Below are 20,747 nucleotides of genomic sequence, written 5' to 3' on the forward strand. Positions count from 1 at the left end.
AGTAGCACAGAACTAGTACATTTAAACATCATGCATGATGCAGCTGTTTTTCATACTTCACCTTGTTCATGGCGTCATGTGTGCCGAACCACTATAGATAGGTGTTCCTCACCTCCACAGAGATTGTTGCCTGACAGTAAAGGATTTGTACAACAGTCTGGTTGAAATCGGTCCAGTGGTTTAAGAGAAGAAGTGGAAGAAACACAAACGCACAAACGCGCACACACACACACACACACACACACACACACAAAGAATCTTGTATAGGCATGTGTATTCGATTATAGAGGTATGTAAACAGGCACAAAACGGCGCTGCGGCCGGCAACGCATATATAAGACAACATGTGTCTGGCGCAGTCATTCAATCGGCTACTGCTGCTACAATGGCAGGTTATCAAGGTTTCAGTGAGTTTGAAAGTGGTGTTATAGTCGGCGCACGAGCGATGGGACACAGCATTCCCGAGCTAGTGATGAGGTGGGGATTTTCCCGTACGACCATTTAGCGGGTGTACCGTGAATATCAAGCATCCTGTAAAACATCAGAACCCCGACATTGCTGCTGCCGGGAAAAGATCCTACAAGAACGGGACCAACGACGACAGAAGGGAATCGTTCAACGTGACAGAAGTGCAACCCTTTCGCAAATTGCTGCAAATTTCAATGCTGGGCCGCCGGCGGGGGTGGCCGAGCGGTTCTAGGGGCTACAGTGCGGAACCGCGATACCGCTACTGTCGCAGGTTCGAATCCTGCCTCGGGCATGGATGTGTGTGATGTCCTTAGGTTAGTTAGGTTTAAGTAGTTCTAAGTTCTAGGGGACCGATGACCTCAGAAGTTAAGTCCCATAGTGCTCAGAGCCAATGCTGGGCCATCAACAAGTGTCAGGGTGGGAACCGTTCAGCGAAACGTCATAGATATGGGCTTTCGTAGCCGGAGGTCTACACGTGTATTCTTGATGACTGCACGACAGAAAGCTTTACACCACAGCCAACAAAGCTGTAAGTAAATCGTGTTTGAGTATCTACAGGGAAGCCCAAAATGTAAATAAATTTCATTTCATACCACTGACGATGTTTTAAATGATTGAAACGCTACAGCTATCGTGAAGTAAATACCCATTTTTAGTAGTTGCAAAGACGGATTTCAACGAAGTTTAATAGCCAGTTTTATCTGTGTAACAGGGTAAAGAGGGAGATCTACGCGGTGATGCCTCTGCGCATCTCGGGACGAGCGTGGTATCATGTGTCACATTTTTGTGTGAGCGCCAATGGGTGTTTGGACCCGCCAAGTGGCACCTGCGAGAGACGGGGCGGGCATTCCTGCACACAATGGCGAACGGCGCGTAGAGCGAGGTCGGCACCGCCCACGGAGCGAAAGGTCACAACCAGCCGAGAGCCGCGCGCCGTCGGTGCGGAACACTCAGCGTCGCACCGCGACCACCTGTGCATGGCAGTGCACGGTCTGCTGGCCAATACACCTCGTCAGAATCGGGAGAATCAGGCGAGACACATCGTCCAACCAGTAAACTCCGAAGAAGATCCGAATCTCCCTCTACGCTCCTACCCCACGAATCATCATAGATTGTGAAATGTTCCTGCATCTCAAAAGCTCAGATAAACCGCCGCTATCATCGTCAGATGTTCATTGGAGTGGTGGCAACAAGTTAGACGCTTTAAGGTACCGCTCGGTACCATTGTCTCTTCATCGTAGGGTTAGTGGCTTCGCGCGATGGCTCCGTGCGCAGGAATCCACGCGCTCTTGGAGCCCGAGACTAATTATGCCAAGTATTGTTCCAAGGCTTTCCGCAGTTTAGAACTGTGTGCTGCACCGAGACTCGAACCTGGGACCTTTGCCTTTCGGGAGCTATCCAAGTACGTAATTCTTTCACGAAAGAAGATGAAGTAAGTATTCCAGAATTCTAAACCAGAACAGCTGTTAGCATGAGTCACATAAAAGTAGATATCTCAGGTGTTGCGAAACAACTCAAATCACTTAAGAAGAGCAAGTCTTCCGGTCCAGATAGTATACCAATCGGGTTCCTTTCAGAGTATGCAGACACAATAGCGCCTTTCTTAGCAATCATATAGAACCGCTCACTTGACGAAAGGTCTGTTCCTAAAGACTCGAAAGTAGCACAGGTCACACCAATATTCAAGAAAGGAAATAGGAGGAACCCATTGAATTACAGACCCATATCACTGACCTCAATTTGCAGTAGGATTTTGGAGCATGTACTGTACTCGAAAATTATGAATCACCTCGAAGAAAATGGCTTATTGATACATAAGCAACACGGATTCAGAAAATATCGTTCTTGGGCAACACAACTAGCTCTTTATTCCCATGAAGTAATGAGTGCTGTCGACAAGGGATCTCAGATCGATTCCATATTCCGAGATTTCCAGTAGGCTTTTGATACCGTTCCTCACAAGCGACTATTAATCAAATTGCGTGCATATGGAGTATCGCCTCAGTTGTGTGACTGGATTCGTGATTTCCTCTCAGAGAGGTCACAGTTCGTAGTGATAGACGGTAAATAATCGAGCACAACAGAAGTGATATCTGGCGTTCCGCAAGGTAGTGTCATAGGCCCTCCGCTGTTCCTGATTTACATAAATGATACAGGTGATAATCTGAGCAACCCCCTTAGATTGTTTGCAGATGGCACTGTAATTTACCGTTTAGTAAAATCATCAGACGATTAATTCCAATTACAAAATGATCTAGAGAGAATTTCTGTGTGGTGCGAAAAGTGGCAACTGGCACTAAACAAAGAAAAGTGCGAGGTCATCCACATGGGTACTAAAAGAAATCCGATAAATTTTGGGTATACGATAAATCTGTCAATTCGACTAAATACCTAGGAATTACAATTACGAGAAACTTAAATTGAAAAGACCACATAGATAATATTGTGGGGAAGGCGAAACAGAAACTGTGCTTTGTTGGCAGAACACTTAGAAGATGCGACAAACCCACTAAAGAAAGAGCCTACATTACACTTGTCCGTCCTCTGCTGGAATATTGCTGCGCGGTGTGGGATCCTTACCAGGTAGGGTTGATAGAGGACATCGAAAAAGTGCAAAGAAGGGCAGCTCGTTTCGTGTTATCGCGCAATAGGGGTGAGAGTGTCACTGATACGATACGCGAGTTGGGGTGGCAGTCACTGAAACAAAGGCGGTTTTCTTTGCTGCAAGATCTATTTACGAAATTTCAATCACCAACTTTCTCCTCCGAATGCGAAAATACTTTGTTGACACCCACCTACGTAGGTAGAAATGATCATCATAATAAAATAAGAGAAATCAGAGCTGGAACGGAAAGATTTGTGTGTTCCTTTTTACCACGCGCCATTCGAGAGTGGCATGGTAGAGAAGTAGTACGAAAATGGTTCGATGAACCCTCTACCACGCACTAAAGTGTGAATTGTAGAGTAACCACGCAGATGTAGATGTAGAATTTCCACCAGTACCTCACCTCCTACCTTCTTATTTATAAATGTTGTTCAGCAGTCAAAGATGAATTTACATGATTGCCTTACTAAGAGTCATCAGCTTTGTTTTGTCCCCCGATGCAAGAGTAAATTGGTCAGCGAACCAAAATGATTAATGCAGACCAGGCACACTGCTCAAGAGGATCACGCTGATCGTCGTAGAAGGAAAATATTTTATTCTACTGCTGAGGCTTGGCTCACATTAATGGTCCACGCCTGCTTTAGACTTGTTGTCGGATGTTCTGATTGCGTTACCATGTAATTCTTTAACTCTGGTCTCTCTTGGTCTGCAGAACTGTCTAGTTACTAAGTAAAAAATTCAAAAGCTCTAATGATTAGGAGCTACCCGCCAGGGTAGCCAAACGCGCTAACACGCTGCTTCCTGGACTCGGGTAGGCACACCGGCGCCGGATCGAATCCGCCCGGCGAATTAACGACGAGGGCCGGTGTGCCGGCCAGCCTGGATGTGGTTTTTAGGCTGTTTTCCACATCCCTCTAGGTGAATACCGGGCTGGTCCCCACGTTCCGCCTCAGTTACACGCGTCGCAGACAGCACGTCCTCACTATTTCACGATTTACATTAGATGCAGACAGTTGGCGTACTGATTTCGTTCGGGGGGGAGGGGGGGGTACGGGATGGCGGCAGGAAGGACATCCAGCCATCCATAACACTAACATTGCCAAATCCGTTGTAACCACGCCGACCCTGCTATCGCTTTAGGACTACGGCGTAAGCGAAAGAAGGAAATAAATTATTAGAAGCTGATATCAGTCTTGACACTATTTATGTGACTTGAAATTGAGTAACTGAATAAACGATTTTCAGTTATTACTATCCTGTAGGCAACTATTCAGAAAGATTTCTAGATCCGACCACCGGAATGGGAAACCTACACCGGTAGGTCAATAAATTGCCCCAAGCAGGTTCCTGGAACCTTTCTACTGGGTTCTCCACAACGACTAAAGGAGGTAATAGTTCAAAGTCAATAGGTCAAAAGTAATACCAAAATATACCTAACTTCAATTGTTCACGGAATCAAATGTAATTTACAGGCTGTAATAAAACCTCGCCAAGTCTGGCCCGTTTATCAAACGCCGCTTAACTACTTGATAGCGACAACTCTGTCTGCCGAGCTCGCGCAAACTTGCTACAAATATTCTACGTCTACACACTGGGATTTATGAGTTTTTGCTTTTTCATAGGTTTTCTCCTCAGTTTTTTTTCTTTTCCACTCAAGTTCATAAACTAACTACACATAAATTTAAAAGATTATTGTACATCACCTTTGCCACAGGGTCACAGAGCACCCCTCCTACCGCTGTTGTGAAACAAATCAGTTTGAAGATTAAAACACGGAGACATTTACATTTATTGTGATATCACTAATACAAATATAAATCTCAGGGCTGATTTGACTGAAAATAGACACGAATGAGTTGCTAGGCAATAAGGTTAGCCAGCTGTTGTGGCCGAGCGGTTCTAGGCGCTTCAGTCCAAAACCGTGCTGCTGCTACGGTCTCAGGTTCGAATCCTGCCTCGGGCACGGATGTGTGTGATGTCCTTAGGTTAGTTAGGTTTAAGTAGTTCTAAGCCTAGGGGACTGATGACCTCAGATGTTAAGTCCCATAGCGCTTAGAGCCATTTGAACCAAGAAGGTTGGGTGGAATGGGGAGAGCAATTAGTAGTTTCATCTCATCACCTCAGAGTCAGTTTTGCATGAAGGTACGTGCAGCAGATGCAAAGTCGGCGCAATGTGTTTATCTTCCCTCATTCTTTGTGTGCCGACTCACTGACAGCCGGCAGCCTCCATCGTCCATTTTCCATGACTTTATACCGACGACCTGGAAGTCTTAACCCATTCCTTCTTTCTTGACTGTCGACGTAATCCCCTCCGGTATAGCGCGCTCGGCGTCCAATGCAGTGCTCAAGTGCTTGTGCCCCTGACGACTGGCTTTTCCGAAAAGTATTTGACATGGTACGGCACTGCAGGATGTTAACGGCAATACAAACATACGGAGTAGGTTTCCAGATACGGGAGTCGCTCGAAGATTTAACTAATAGAACCCAATACGGTGTCTTCAACGACTGTTCATCAGAGATAAGGGTATCGTCAGGAGTCCCCCAGAGAAGTGTGATAGGACAGCTACTATTCTTTGTATACATAAATGGTCTGATGCACAGGATGAGCAGATGTTTACGGATGATGCGTTGGTGTACGGGAAGGTGCCCCCGTTGACTCACTGTAGGAGGATACAGGATGACGTAGACAGAATTTCTAGTTGGTCTAAAGTGTGACAACGTACTCTAAATATGGGAAAAACGTAAGTGAAGGCAGGTACGTAGGGAAAACAGTCCAGTAATGTTCGAATACAATATTAGTAATGAGTTCAGAATGAGATTTTCACTCTGCAGCGTAGTGTGCTTGGGTAGCTCAGTTGGGCCGGCACGGTAGCTCAGCTTGTTCGGTCAGAGGGTTGTCTGCCCTCTGTAATAAAAAAACTGAGTGAACGGATCAATAACGAACGTCAACGGGCGTCAGGTGACGTCCGCTACGAACAACTGAAACGAACCATAACGAAAAAAATGAGATTTTAAAAAAAAAATTGGTGGAGCACTTGCCCGCGAAAGACAAAGGACCCGAGTTCGAGTCTCGGTCCGGCACACAGTTTTAATCTGCCAGGAAGTTTCACATCAGCGCACACTCCGCTGCAGAGTGAAAATCTCATTCTGGAAACATCCCCTAGGCTGTGGCTAAGCCATGTCTCAGCAATATCCTTTCTTTCAGGAGTGCTAGTTCTGCAAGGTTCGCAGGAGAGCTTCTGTAAAGTTTGGAAGGTAGGAGACTAGGTACTGGAAGATGTGAAGCTGTGAGGACGGGGCGTGAGACGTGCTTGGGTAGCTCAGTTGGTAGAGCACTTGCCCGCGAAAGGCAAAGGTCCCGAGTTCGAGTCTCGGTCCGGCATACAGTTTTAATCTGCCAGGAGGTTTTAGTAATGAGCTGCTTTACACAGCCACGTCGATTAAAAACCTAGGCGTAGCGTTACAATGCGATATGACATGGAACGAGCAGGTAAGGAAGGTAGCAGTAAAAGTCGAATGCGCGGTTTTGGTTTATTGGGAGGATTTTAGGAAAGTTCTCTGTAAAGAAAGCCGCGTGTAGAACTTTAGTGGGACCCATTGTCGAATACTTCTCAAGTGTCTGGGATCCCTACCAGGCTGGATTAAAGGGAGTGTGACGCTGTCCAGAAGCAGGCTGCCAGATTTGTTACCGCTAACTTCGATCAAGTGCAAGTCTTACACAGGAATTCACAGGAGACTCCCTGGAAGGAAGGCGACGTTCTTTTCGCGAACTGGCATTCGAAGCTGACTGCAACACGATTCTACTCCCGCCAAAGTACATTTCGCCTAATAACCTCAAAGATTCGATAACAGTAATTAGGGCTCGTATAGGGACATACAGGGTGTCATTTTCCAGCACTTTATTTATGAATGGGACAGAGAGGGAAATATTTAGCAGCGGTACAACATACCATCCGTCATGCACTGTACGGTAGCTTATGGAGAATGTATGTAGATTTAGATATTGTCTGGAATAATTATCATGCAGAAGCAGAATTAGTGTGGCGGAGGTTGACATCAGACAAGGATGTGCAACAGGATGCTTAAAGATCCAAGTACAGTACTGCAAGGGAGCCCATTCAAAACAAAATGAAAACGAATATGTCATGCAGTGATGATAACCATCAGAATGGAAGTAGGATTCAAAGACAAAGTCAACAGCTGGTTTGTGTTCTTCCCGAATTCACTGTCTTCTTTTTATTCTTATATTCTCTATGCTGTTCATTTTTGGAACACAACGTACGACCAGCTCAGAGACAGAAGTGATGACACTTTCTGGATGACTTGGCAATCATTTTGCAGGACAATGCTCAAGCACGTACAGTGCAAGCTATTACTGATATGTTTGAATGTTGGGGCTGCTAAGTGCTATACCACCAACTTCACTCCCCAGACTTAAGCCCTCGTCACTTCAACTCGATTTCTAAACTGAAGGAAATACTTCACGCCTTTCGCTTCAGAACTGCTACAAATCCGTCGGGCAATAGAACGCGCTGCTCGAACTGTCAAAACAACTGGCACTGCTAAGAGTATCCTACAACATCCACATCGCTGCAACGGGTTATACACAATGCTGGTGACTACTTTGAGGGTCAGTAAAACTTTGAAACACGTATCTATTCGCTAAATCCCAGGTTAGAATCCGGCCTCGAGCATGGATGTGTGTGATGTTCTTAGGTTAGTTAGGTTTAAGTAGTTCTATGTTCTAGGGGACTGATGACTTTAGATGTTAAGTGCCATAGTGCTCAGAGCCATTCCAACCATTTTGAACGTATCTATTTTTTATAAATATTTGCCCGTATTAAAGTTCTAACCCTCGTAGTTTAGTTGCCTGAATTATTTTATCAATGCGCTGTTATAGACAAGAATATCTAACAGGAAATATTACGCTGCCGTAATTGCGATCGTCTTCCACAAATTACATGAAGATCTTCGCGATCAGCAGTAGTTTATCTGCGTTCGAAGCAGTCACAGTTCCTTGGGGCGTTACTGCGTTCTTAGTTAGAAACGGAATGTTTCACAGGACAGAGACTATGGACTGCTTCTTGTGAGGATCTCGTGAGCTTTCACGGCGCAGCATTAAATTACTACGGCTCTGCCGCGAACCTAGAGTCCTCCGCTGCTTTGAGGGTACTCGGTAGAGCCATAATGTCGGGGAATAATCTCTCCGATATCGGAAAAGTATAACTCAGAAGCTAAGCGCCTTCTGGATTAACGTCCGTCGTAATTCCAGTCCAAGATTCACCGGCGTGCCCGCGAAAGTACCGCTGAAGTGATGTGTAATTACAGAAATGACGAACAGAGTTCTTGGATCTGAGGAAAATTTTCTAGAGATCTTCCCTTTCAAATCCAGGAGAAGAAGCAATAAATGTTAATAAGTTGAGTTTAAATCTCTCCTCGCACTCTGTCTATTACAAGCGCCTTCTGTGGTATTGAGCGAGCTCTTTCGTGAACATTCTTGTTCAATAAAGAATTCGGAGAATGCTCAAGATGGCCAACGTCTCATTTTGCGAGGTGCTTCAGAGTGGCGCAGTCTACCTACAAATATTTGACTTCACCTTCAGAATAAATTCTTAGTGTCGTTGGCTCTGAGGATGGAAAATAAAAGTAAAAAAGAGTCGACGACGAAGTCCATAAACCGGCACAGTCGTAGTTACATCTGGTATAAAATAATGAGTGATTTTCTGAAGAACAACACTAGAGTAAGTAAAGAGAATTCATTTTTATACCAATCATTGACACTTTTGCTTATAGAACTGATCTCATGAGACAAAATTTTATGCGGAGGCTATACAAACAACGCTGACAACGTTTAATGTGTTGGGAGGATAGTAATCGTATCATTCTGAAAGAGGGAAACTATAACCGGAAAAGCGATACCTATTTTCGCAACACTGCTTAGCCCTCATGGACGCGATGTAGTGGATGTGTTGGACATGAAAGATAAATTCCACTAGTTTCGAGAACGACCTTTCATGTTGATGCATTTCACGATGTCGTTATATGTCTTCCAGTACTCTTTTACTGTCTTGTTATTTTTGCTATGGCAAGGTATGACGTACGCTAGAAATTCCATTTGTAGTGAACTTACGTTAGTAAATAATAATCTGCCAGGAAAAATTTGTGAAAAGATACATGCGGAAACCAACTGTGTGGAATCTCAAAAGAAAATTCTTGTCCGTAAGGGTTTGATCGCGTTTATATTGTGTAGGTGAAATGTTTGCTATGCGCGAATACGCCGTTTGTGCTGTACTTTGCTTGAGTTGTAGTATTAGTATTCTAGCTTTGCCGAAGTGCTTTCTAAAATTTGCCTTTCCAAATCAACAGTTGGTGCATTAATTTTTCTACGAAAATGGACTCTGCTTTGTAATCGATTTTGTTTTTCGAAATCGTTTGTAGAATATCTGGAATATTTTATCTCCTCAAAATATCGCGTTGGAAAATCGATCCGTGTACATTCAGCGAGACGATTGCTATAGTCCATATGATGTCTACAAATCAGCGGTTGCGTGGACTGAATAATTCACCTGACTGCCGCACTACAGCCCACAACGTTGCAGTATGTGTGACAGAACTTAATAATTCATTCGGTGACCTACTTTAGTATGCCACATAGCTACGTGCTTGACAAGAGTATACGAAAAGCAACGAGAAGCATATCAGGCCCTGAATTGAATCTGTAGAAACTGTATCAAGTAATCTGAGTTCATATTTTGAACATTTTTGGGTATTATACCGTATCCTTATGAGCATACCCATACAACCATAAATTCAACGTCAGCAACGATATTTTTACCGTCTTTGCAGACATCCGTAGCCACCCTGACGCGATCTAACAGCAAAAAGAATTTCATTTAAACCAAATATATCTACATCTATATACATACTTCACAAGCCACCATATGGTCCGTGATGGAGGATGAAATAAACAATTGCACCACAACTAGTCATTCCATCTCGTGTCTCTCTCGCAAATGAAGTGAGGAAAAAAACGACTCTCTATAATCCTTCATACAAAGCGTAATTTATGCATCTCGTGGTCGTGCGGTAGCGTTCTCGCTTCCCACGCCCGGGTTCCCGGGTTCGATTCCCGGCGGGGTCAGGGATTTTCTCTGCCTCGTGATGGCTGGGTGTTGTGTGATGTCCTTAGGTTAGTTAGGTTTAGGTAGTTCTTAGTTCTGGGGGACTGATGACCATAGATGTTGAGTCCCATAGTGCTCAGAGCCATTTTAGCCAAAGCGTAATTTCTCTTGTCGTCGTGGTCCTTAAGCGAAATGTACCTTGTCGGCAATAGAATCGTTATGCAGTCAGTCGTAAATGCCAGTACTCTAAATTCTCTCACTAGCATTTCTTTCTGCGTTTACGCATTATTTCCATAAAACTCGCGAGATGATCTAACCTGCCGCTAACAAACGCAACAGCATCCGTCTGAATTTCTTCGGTGTTTTCCTTCACTCTGAGCTGCTGGGAATCCCAAATACTACAGCAGTACTCAAGAATGGGTCACACAAGTGTTCTGTAAACGGTCTTCTTTACAGGTCAGCTACACTCCCGGAGGATTCTCCCAGTTAACCATAGAGCATTCGACTTCCCTATTACTGTCCTTACATGCTCCTACGACTTCGTATCACTTTGCAGCGTTACACTTACACATGTCAAGAAGAACATTACTGGTACTGTATTCGAACATTACGCGATTGGTTTTCGTACTCATCCTACTCATCTGCATTACCTTACATTTTTCCACATTTATGGCAACTTGCTACCCAAGTCCATGACGTCGTGTATCATCGTGCGGTCACTCAACCACGATACTTCCCCGTGCGCCTGATCTAACAGATAGTTATTGTATATAGGGAAGAAGAGGGGTGCTATCACACTTAACTGACGATACCTTTGTCTCCCAAGAGCACTCGCCGTCGAGGACTTACTGATCTCCATTTCTTGATGCCTTCGACCGACTGATATATCGGAGAACATACTCCTTTCCGAAAATTTAAGACTACAGAATCTGCCTACTGCCCTTCATCCATTGTTCGCAGGATATCATGTGAGAAAATGGGAAGCTGAGTACCGCACAAGCTATGCTTTATCAATACACTGTTTTGTGGACAGAAGCTTTTCTGGAAAAATGGGAAATTTGTGGTAAGGTCTTATGGGATCAAACTGCTGAGGTCATCGGTCCCTAACCTTAAGCGCAACTTAATTTAACTTAAACCAACTTACGCTAAGGACAAAATACACACCCATGCCAGAGGGAAGCTTTTCTGTCTCAAGGAAATTTACTATATTTGAACTTTGAATTTGCTCAAGAATTCTGCAGCAAACCGACGTTAAGGATACTGGTGTGTAAATACTGCGGATCCGTTCTTTTACCTTTCTTATTATTGGCTTCACTAGCGCTTCTTCTAGTCGCTTGGAACTTTGCGTAGGGCGAGATATTCGTGATAAATGTAAACTAAGGAAAAAACCTAACTGAGATTGCATACCGACCTCGCGACTTATTTATCAACTTTCCCAGTTTCTTCTGAAGACCAGGGATGCTAATTTTTTCTATGTTCCCAATAAAATAGTCTGCACGACAATTACACCAAAGTATATCTGTACGATTCTCCTGCGTTGATGATTTTTCTAAACGCAAAATTTCAAACTTCAGCTTCCCATATGCCGTCTTCTACTGCCACATATTCATCGACGTGTGATTGAATAGAAGCCTTCGACCCGATTAGAATTTTCTCTGTTTGTCGGCAAGACCTTTCGCTAAGGTATGACGATGGAAGTTGTATCCTCCGCGAATTGTTCTTCTTGTATAAGCACAAATTTCTGTTAGCTTTTAATCGTCATTTCCGCGTTCTTTTTTGAATCAAGAGTGCAACAGTCGGAGATTTTCGAATTTTGTTGTTGATCATTATGGGACTTTCCAGTCATTAAAGTTTGGCACACAGCACAGAGCGCGATCTCCAGTCGGTTTAAGCTTTGCCCATAATACTTTGTCAATAATATTGGAATTAAATATTGTCCATTCATTGTCTAAGCAGAAAGTAAACAACTGCTTATCTTCACAGCCCTGCTCAAAACTCTCCAAGCCTTCGTGATGGATTCATTAACTTTAGCAACCATCGTCGCTGTCGCATCTATACTGACATTACCGATAAGGTCAGGTTTGCTTTTAGCTAAAAGGCCTACAATGTTGCCATTGCTTACGGCTTTCTATATTTCACTGAAACCCAAACTGATCTTCTACCAGACAGATTCCTATCAATCATAACGTTCTTGTGGAGATAATGCAAAATTAAATTCAAGTTGGTAGCTACGAATTTTTGGCAGCGGGTTGTTTGAACAGAATCAAAACATCCCTGTGTTATTCCTGAAAGTTTTACGACAAATTCAAACCTACCTTGCATGGGAAAAAATTAGAGGTCCGCAGTACCCAACAGCCTATTTACTTACACGTGTGATTACCTGTATAGAAACATTTCAAACGTAGAACGCCAGCATTTCTAGTGTGCAAGAACAAGAAAATATTCACTGAGGTAACAAAAATCATGAAATACTTGCCGCCCGCTATGGCCGATCGGTTCTAGACGCTTCAGTCCGGAACTGTGCTACTGCTACGGTCGCAGGTCCGAATCCTGCCTCGGGCATGGATTTGTGTGATGTCCTTAGACTAGTTAGGTTTAAGTATTTCTAAGTTCTAGGGTGCTGATGACCTCCGATGTTACGTCCCATAGTGCTCAGAGCCATTTGAACCATGAAATAGGTCCTAAAATGGTGCCGGACCTCGTCTTTTATTTGTGAACATCAAAAAAATTTTACAGTTCACTTTTACTGGTTTCGGCTACTGCCATCTTCAGACCGGTCCCATTTTGTCCATCGTAGTGCAGCAAGTCGACATGGCATTATTCAACAAGTCGTTGGAAGTCCGCTACAGAACTATTGAGGCATGTTGCCTCTATAGCCGTCCATAATTGCGAAAGTGTTTCCGGTGCAGGATTTTGTATACGAACTGCGTCTCGACTGTCCCTTAAATGTTGGATGGGATTCATTTCGATCCAGTCATTAGCTCGAATTCTCCGGAATCTTCTTCGAACCAGTGGCCAACAACTGCGGCCCGGAGACAAGGCACACTGCCATCCATAAAAATTTAGTCGTTGTTAGGGAGCATGAAGTCCATGGTTGGGTGCTAATCGTCTCCAAGTAGCCGAACATGACCATACCAAGTCAATGATCGATTCAGTTGGATAAGATGACCCAGTCCAGTCCATGTAAACCCAGAGTACACCACTATGGAGCCACCACCAGCTTCCGCAGTGCCTTGTTGACAACCTGGGTCAATGGCTTCGTGGAGTCTGCGTCACACTCGAACCCTTTCATCACCTATTACCAACTGAAAGTGGTGCCGATCTGACCAGGCTACTGTTGTCCAGTCATCTAGGGTAAAATCGCCATGCTCACGAGTCCTGGAGAGGCGCAGCAAGCAGTATCATGCTGTTAACAAAGGCACTCGCGTCGTTCGTCTGCTGCTCATTAACGCCAAATTTCGCCGCACTGCCCTAACGGATACACTCGTCGTACGACCCATATTGATTCCTGCTATGATTTCAAGCAGTGTTTCTTGTCTGTTAACACTGACAACTCATTCAAACTTCGCTGCTTTCGGTCGTTAAGTGAAGGCCGTTGGCCACTTTGTTGTCCGTGGTGAGAAGTAATGTCTGAATTTTGGTATTCTCGGCACACACTTGACGCTGTGGATCTAGGAATACTGAATTCTCTAACGATCTTCGAAAGGGGAGGAAACTCCAATTACCATTCCATGTTCAAAGTCTGTTAATTGCCGTCGTGAGGCCACAATGACGTCGCAAATCTTTTCACATCAACCACTTGAGCACAAATGACAGTTGCGCCAGTGCGCTACCCTTTTATACACTGTGTATGCGATACTATCGCCATCTGTATGTGTTTATATCGCTATCCCACGATTTTTGTCTCCTAAGTGTATGTTCAAAAACAGAATTCAGGCAGAAGGATGGTAGGAAGATTATAATTTAACGTACCGTCAGTTGTTGTTGTTGTTGTTGTGGTCTTCAGTCCTGAGACTGGTTTGATGCAGCTCTCCATGCTACTCTATCCTGTGCAAGCTTCTTCATCTCCCAGTACCTACGGCAACCTACATCCTTCTGAATCTGCTTAGTGTATTCATCTCTTGGTCTCCCTCTACGATTTTTACCCTCCACGCTGCCCTCCAATACTAAATTGGTGATCCCTTGATACCTCAGAACATGTCCTACCAACCGATCCCTTCTTCTCGTCAAGTTGTGCCACAAACTTCTCTTCTCCCCAATCCTATTCAATACTTCCTCATTAGTTATGTGATCTACCAAGCTTATCTTCAGCATTCTTCTGTAGCACCACATTTCGAAAGCTTCTATTCTCTTCTTGTCCAAACTATTTATCGTCCATGTTTCACTTCCATACATGGCTACACTCCATACAAATACTTTCAGAAACGACTTCCTGACACTTAAATCGTTACTCGATGTTAACAAATTTATCTTCTTCAGAAACGCTTTCCTTGCCATTGCCAGTCCACATTTTATATCGCCTCTACTTCGACCATCATCAGTCATTTTGCTCCCCAAATAGCAAATCTCCTTTACTACTTTAAGTGTCTCAAAAATGGTTCAAATGGCTCTGAGCACTATGGGACTCAACTGCTGAGGTCATTAGTCCCCTAGAACTTAGAACTAGTTAAACCTAACTAACCTAAGGACATCACAAACATCCATGCCCGAGGCAGGATTCGAACCTGCGACCGTAGCGGTCTTGCGGTTCCAGACTGCAGCGCCTTTAACTGCACGGCCACTTCGGCCGGCTTAAGTGTCTCATTTCCTAATCTAATTCCCTCAGCATCACCCGAGTTAATTAGACTACACTCCATTATCCTCGTTTTGCTTTTGTTGATGTTCATCTTATATCCTCCTTTCAAGACACTGTCCATTCCGTTCAAATGCTCTTCCAAGTCCTTTGCTGTCTCTGACACAATTACAATGTCATCGGCGAACCTCAAAGTTTTTACTTCTTCCCCATGAATTTTAATACCTACTCCGAATTTTTCTTTTGTTTCCTTTACTGCTTGCTCAATATACAGATCGAATAACATCGGGGAGAGGCTACAACCCTGCCTCACTCCTTTCCCAACCACTGCTTCCCTTTCATGCCCCTCGACTCTTATAACTGCCATCTGGTTTCTGTACAAATTGTAAATAGCCTTTCGCTCCTTGTATTTTACCCCTGCCATCTTCAGAATTTGAAAGAGAGTATTCCAGTTAACGTTGTATCGAGATCATAAGAGACTAAGAATTCAGGCAGTCAGAGCATTGTATAAGCCATCTGACAAACATTTGCTTCACACGATTAGTCGGTTCCATATGAGTTGGCCTTACCAGTATTGGGAAGCAGTGAACTTCACGGGTGAAATGAATGGAATTGATAAATAAATATCTCGACCACCGTGGAACCGGACGCGAGTAATGCGTTCCCCAATGGAGAACAGTGATGGAGCGCTTCCACTGGTGCATTACGATCAGAGACAAGCACGGCAAACGAGCCACTTTCATTTGGTGGCTATTAAGAAAATTACGGCGGCTGCATTTCGCGCTCGGCGGTAGAGCGGAATGTTTACGTTGCGCAACGGTGAGATTAGCGGGGCGAATTATGACAACACACGGTATTTCCTGATAAAACGTTGGGTAATGGCGTGGCTGGGCTCTCGCAGGTGAGCGAACGGGTGCCCGCACGCCCGTCCGCTTTCACTGGCCAACCCAACCGGCACCCCAGCATTATTACTGTGCGTGCTGACCCCTGATTCTCCTGCCAAACGAAAGCAAACGTCGTACTGATTCAGCTCGAGCCAACGGCACGTTAGCACCTAACTGATCTGTGTATCTGCCAACCAGAAAATACTGGGTGATTATACTTTGATGCATGATTTCATAAGACTTTCCTTCCAACAACACTGACAATAATATACTTGTCCGTCAGAAAGAGAAAATTTTCAAGTTTTGGTTTTATACGGCGAGAATACCATATCTTCGCGCGTGTCAAGTTCTTTTATAGTCAGAGGGGTGCATGTCTAAAGGAACATTGCTCCGTACTCCTGAATAACATAGGCACTGCGATTTCGTATTTATTCGCCAATACTGAGCCCTCGATTTACAATAAATATGTCATTCCTGGACGAGAATATACGTAACGTACGAGTGAAGGTTGTGACGCAGGCACATATGGTAGTTTGGGTCTGGCAGTGATTCGTGCACGGATAGCCGAAGCGTTTAAGGCGACAGCTGGCGTAAAGCGGGAAATCCGGGTTCGAGTAGCTGTCCAGCACAAATTTTCGTTGTCGTCATTCTAATATACGGTCTAAGGTGGTTCATATTCGTAACTGCGAATACATTCCCTGCAGACGGACGCTAGACGAGTTATGATGTTAACTACATGGGTTTTACATTCGGATGCTTGGCTTTGTATAGGGGGTCGTTTCAGTGGAGTGGAGTAAGTTTGTGAGTTATTCGGAGTGGAATTACCTAGGGAAGAAGTGCGAGAGTAAATAAGACACGAGTAAAGCAGAAAAAACTGTTACGAAGGAAAAATGATATTGCATCATCAGGCGCAACCTGTATAAACTGATAGACACAGACTCATGTAAGGCAAGAAAACACAACTCAAATAGAAAGTATATGCAGAATTAGCATAGTTTTCATTTTAGTTAAGTTTTCCGGGCTTACATGACTCTTCGTCTGTCAGTTTGTACAGATTCGACCTGACGATGCAGTTAAAATGCTGCAACTGGTCACTCCTATTAAAAAAGGACTTACAGCTAAAGCTGTCTTACCTTTTCAAACTGATTTATTCAGGCTGTGACCGCTCTGATTTGAAAGTTTGTTGGAGAAAAGTAATTAATTAATAATAAGCGTGAAGGAACCGTGATACGGAATTATTAAATTTGGAAGGTAGCATTTCCTTTAAATGTAACTCAAATAATTAAAGTCAATAATAATAGTTGGTAATCTTTCATTTAAGACGTTTCATTACAATTTCGTGATTTTAATGGTACTTCCTTAAAATAGGGTGAACCATCAATTAGCTTCTATAAACAATCGTGAGGGAAAAGGGAGGATGAGAATAAACGTATTTAATGTTGTAACAATAGCGAAGAGTACTAGTGTGAAATTACACTATCTGTACGAGGATATGTATCAAACAAGCAGTGATCATTTATGTATTCTACTCGTTCTCTACTGTACAATATAGGCCACTCTATTACAGTGGCTAACTAAAATTTAACTGATTTGTGACACAATTCAAATAAACACTAGAACAGTGGCAATTGTGATCCTAATAGAACAGCGTGAATGGATCACTGGACCCCTAATGAGATTTGCGTTATAAATCCACAATATGCATTTCTACCCAGCATTTTAACATATTTGTAAAGTTCCTTACGTTTCATTTATTTGACTTGCTTGTTTCTACTGAAATCACACTTTGAGCAGACTATTGTTGCTTTTAGTAAACATTTCCTGGTTTCTTCTTTCCTTCTTCACTCACTGCTACTTCAGAATATAGAGTGCTGAGAACAATGATATTCTTGTCCTTCTTTCGTCGGTACAGTGTCATAGTGCACTGTAACTTATCAGTCGTTTTAGTATCATGTTGAACTGTAAGAATTGTTGTTCTTCAGGCAGTAGTAAATTTCTCGGCGAATCTTTTTTTTTTTTTTTTTTGCACCCGTTAACGAAGTTTACTTCTGTTGACCTTTCTTGGAAAGCTGGAAAGCTGAAGGGATAGGTAGAAGCCTATTGTCACGTTCCTTCCTCGATTTAGGAATATCCCTATGAGGCGAATGACGACACACTCTCCCAATGGCTGCTTCTCTGGTCGGCTTTCCTCCGTGGTACAGGAAGTCATTACACATCTGCAGCTGTCCAAAATTTGAGTCAGTATTTGTCAGAATTGTTTGGCATAATCTAAGTAAACCTGCATTTATAATTGTAATACTTTCACCAGGGCAGTATCAGTAGCACACTTGGCACAAAAATAACCTTTGGTGTACTTCATACCAATCGTTGTGTCCAATTCGCTAAACGATACGGTGAAAATGGTATTCCTTATTTCGTTGCGAGCACTTGATACACAGCACTGGTTCATCAAACAGCAGTCGGAATACAGCGATGATGAAGTCATCCACTTGGTTGCACACAGGACGTTCAAAGCAGCCCTCCTTCCAAGAGGCGGTTTGTTAGGATATTCCTACTCTCTCTGAGATCTCCACTGCTACGACAGATAACTCCTGTAAATTTATTTTGAAAATAAGTGAGACTGGAGGCATCCATTGACGTAACTCATCCTTAGTCTCGCATTTTCATGTCAGTTGACAAGGCTCGATAATCGAAATCTGAATTCGATGAGTCACTTCCTAATTCAGTATCTTAAGTTCTCGAGGATTAGCAAGAGGTGTTCATCAGTAAGACCACCCTGACGCAATGTAATTGAAAATACCTGTTCAAGCCGAATGGCACCAATTGATGAGACAAATAACAACAGCAACAAGGTAAACACGACTGAAAGGTTACGTAACAGAGTCCAATACGGAAAAGTTTTCGATAATGATCTTATTCTTCGAAGAAGCGACTGTTGGTCAGTGCAATATATAATGCAGAAAATTATATTACGTTATTGCCGAAAGCAGAAGACATGAAGAAAAGTCATGAAGCTCGTGTAAAAATGTTAAAAATCTATTTCGGTACCGTTTACTTGAATCCCTTTCGCTGTTCTGGTGTTAAACTAAACCGAGACATGCAGGTGAACAATGCACACAATCATAGCTTTTAAAATCCCCGTGTCGACTGTGACTAAGTTGTCACTTGCATCTAAAGAACTTCCTATTGACTTAATTATGTGCGGGAACGAGGATATCCTTGAAATATACGATGAGCACTGGGACGAAGGCCTATAATATACTAGCGAAAATCGTGTTCGTTGATGGTGTTCGAGAATTCGAGGCTAGCCTGTTGTTTTACACGATATGTCAATAAATAACTGATTGATATTTCGTTCCATAAAAATAAAAATTAGAATTGGACAAATTTTTGGTAACCGAATACTCACATGAAAGCAAGTAACTAAAATACGTCCAGAAATACTACATTCTTTAGTTGCAACCGAAAAAAATAATGTGTCACATTATCTGTTCTCCGCTAATAGGAATTATGGACAATGCTAATAAACTCAGAGAAACGAAAATAGATTTTAAACATATCCTCCTACTCCTTCTGTTTGAATGCGTAACCATGAATTGTTGCAGACATTCAGTCACTCCCAGTTATTTATTTATTTATTACGTTGTAGCCCCTCAACAACAACTGTAATTTGAACACAGGTTGCACGACAATACGCTCCTTATCCTGACGTTGGGTTCAAAACTGTGATCGGCCATCCCCAGTTAAGTGTTCCGTGATTTTGGCAAAATTGGTTCAAATGGCTCTGAGCACTATGGGACTTAACTGCTGTGGTCATTAGTCCCCTAGAACTTAGAGCTACTTAAACCTAACTAACCTAAGGACGCCACACACATCCATGCCCGAGGCAGGATTCGAACCTGCGACCGTAGCGGTCGCGCGGTTCCAGACTGTAGCGCCTAGAACCGCTTGGCCACTCCGGCCGGCGTTCCGTGATTTTCCTCAGTCACTTAAAACTGGAGAACGGACAGATATTTTGAAATTACCGTGCGCTACATCCTGCCCAATATTACGATCGTGCTTCAAATCTGACGGGTTTGTCTTAGATCTATTTTAAAACCCTAATATTCCTTCTTTTTTGCTTCCAAACCGATTCGAAGGCTTGCAACACGTGTAGTTATAATGTTCTGATTCCAGAATCTTATTCTACAGTCAGTAAAATGGGTTCATTGTGATCAGATGAAAGCCTTTGTTTCGTTTGCTGCGAAGTTTTTGCTACTGAACCTGTGTAGCCAAGCTCATGATGCGCAACAGAAGATGTTTGATGGTTCGACTTCCTACTTAATGAAAACGCCGTTTGATACAGATTTGTAGCTTCATATCTCCCTGTTCATATAACGAATATCGTAGACTAATGATAGTGGTACATGAATAACAACCACAAATGATTACATGTTATTTAAATAGTCACCATGCAATTACTTCGATATGTACGATATAGTGAAACCTCGTCTGAAAGTCCCAGTCCAGTAGGGGAAAGAATTACCGAGGTTTGCTGAGAGTAGGTCATTCTCAAGACTGTTACCGTCTTGGGCAGTACTCGTTTTCTCTGTATAGCAAGAACGAGATTGGGAGCGATAATGCTTTCACGAACCACAAAAACTGTCGTATGCAAGGCACTTTTGTTTCTTGTAACTGTCCAAGTACTATATGCTAATGAATGTTGGAGTGAAAGTGTTACGTACAGGATACAACGCTGATAAATATTCTCCGGACGGTGACCACTGGTGAATAAAGCAAATAAAACGTTAGAATACAGTGGTTTGATATTCCCTGCTAATAATGCCATGAGCTGCGTTGCTGACAGTCATGCATTACCATCGTTAAACCGCCGAGAC

General features: G+C 43.2%; 1 protein-coding gene and 1 non-coding gene across 2 annotated transcripts in view; one reads left to right on the forward strand and one right to left on the reverse strand.

Annotated features, from left to right (window-relative positions):
• Nucleotides 1–20,747, reverse strand: part of LOC126456671 (brain-specific angiogenesis inhibitor 1-associated protein 2-like) — a 555,769-nt gene that overhangs the window by 239,666 nt on the left and 295,356 nt on the right. The gene's annotated exons all lie outside the window — the stretch shown is intronic.
• Trnas-cga (transfer RNA serine (anticodon CGA)) lies at nucleotides 6,382–6,456 on the forward strand. Its single transcript has one exon. It is a non-coding gene; the product is annotated as a tRNA-Ser (tRNA).

Source organism: Schistocerca serialis, chromosome 2 (assembly GCF_023864345.2).
Source record: "Schistocerca serialis cubense isolate TAMUIC-IGC-003099 chromosome 2, iqSchSeri2.2, whole genome shotgun sequence".
In the NCBI taxonomy this organism is placed as follows: Eukaryota; Metazoa; Arthropoda; class Insecta; order Orthoptera; family Acrididae; genus Schistocerca; species Schistocerca serialis.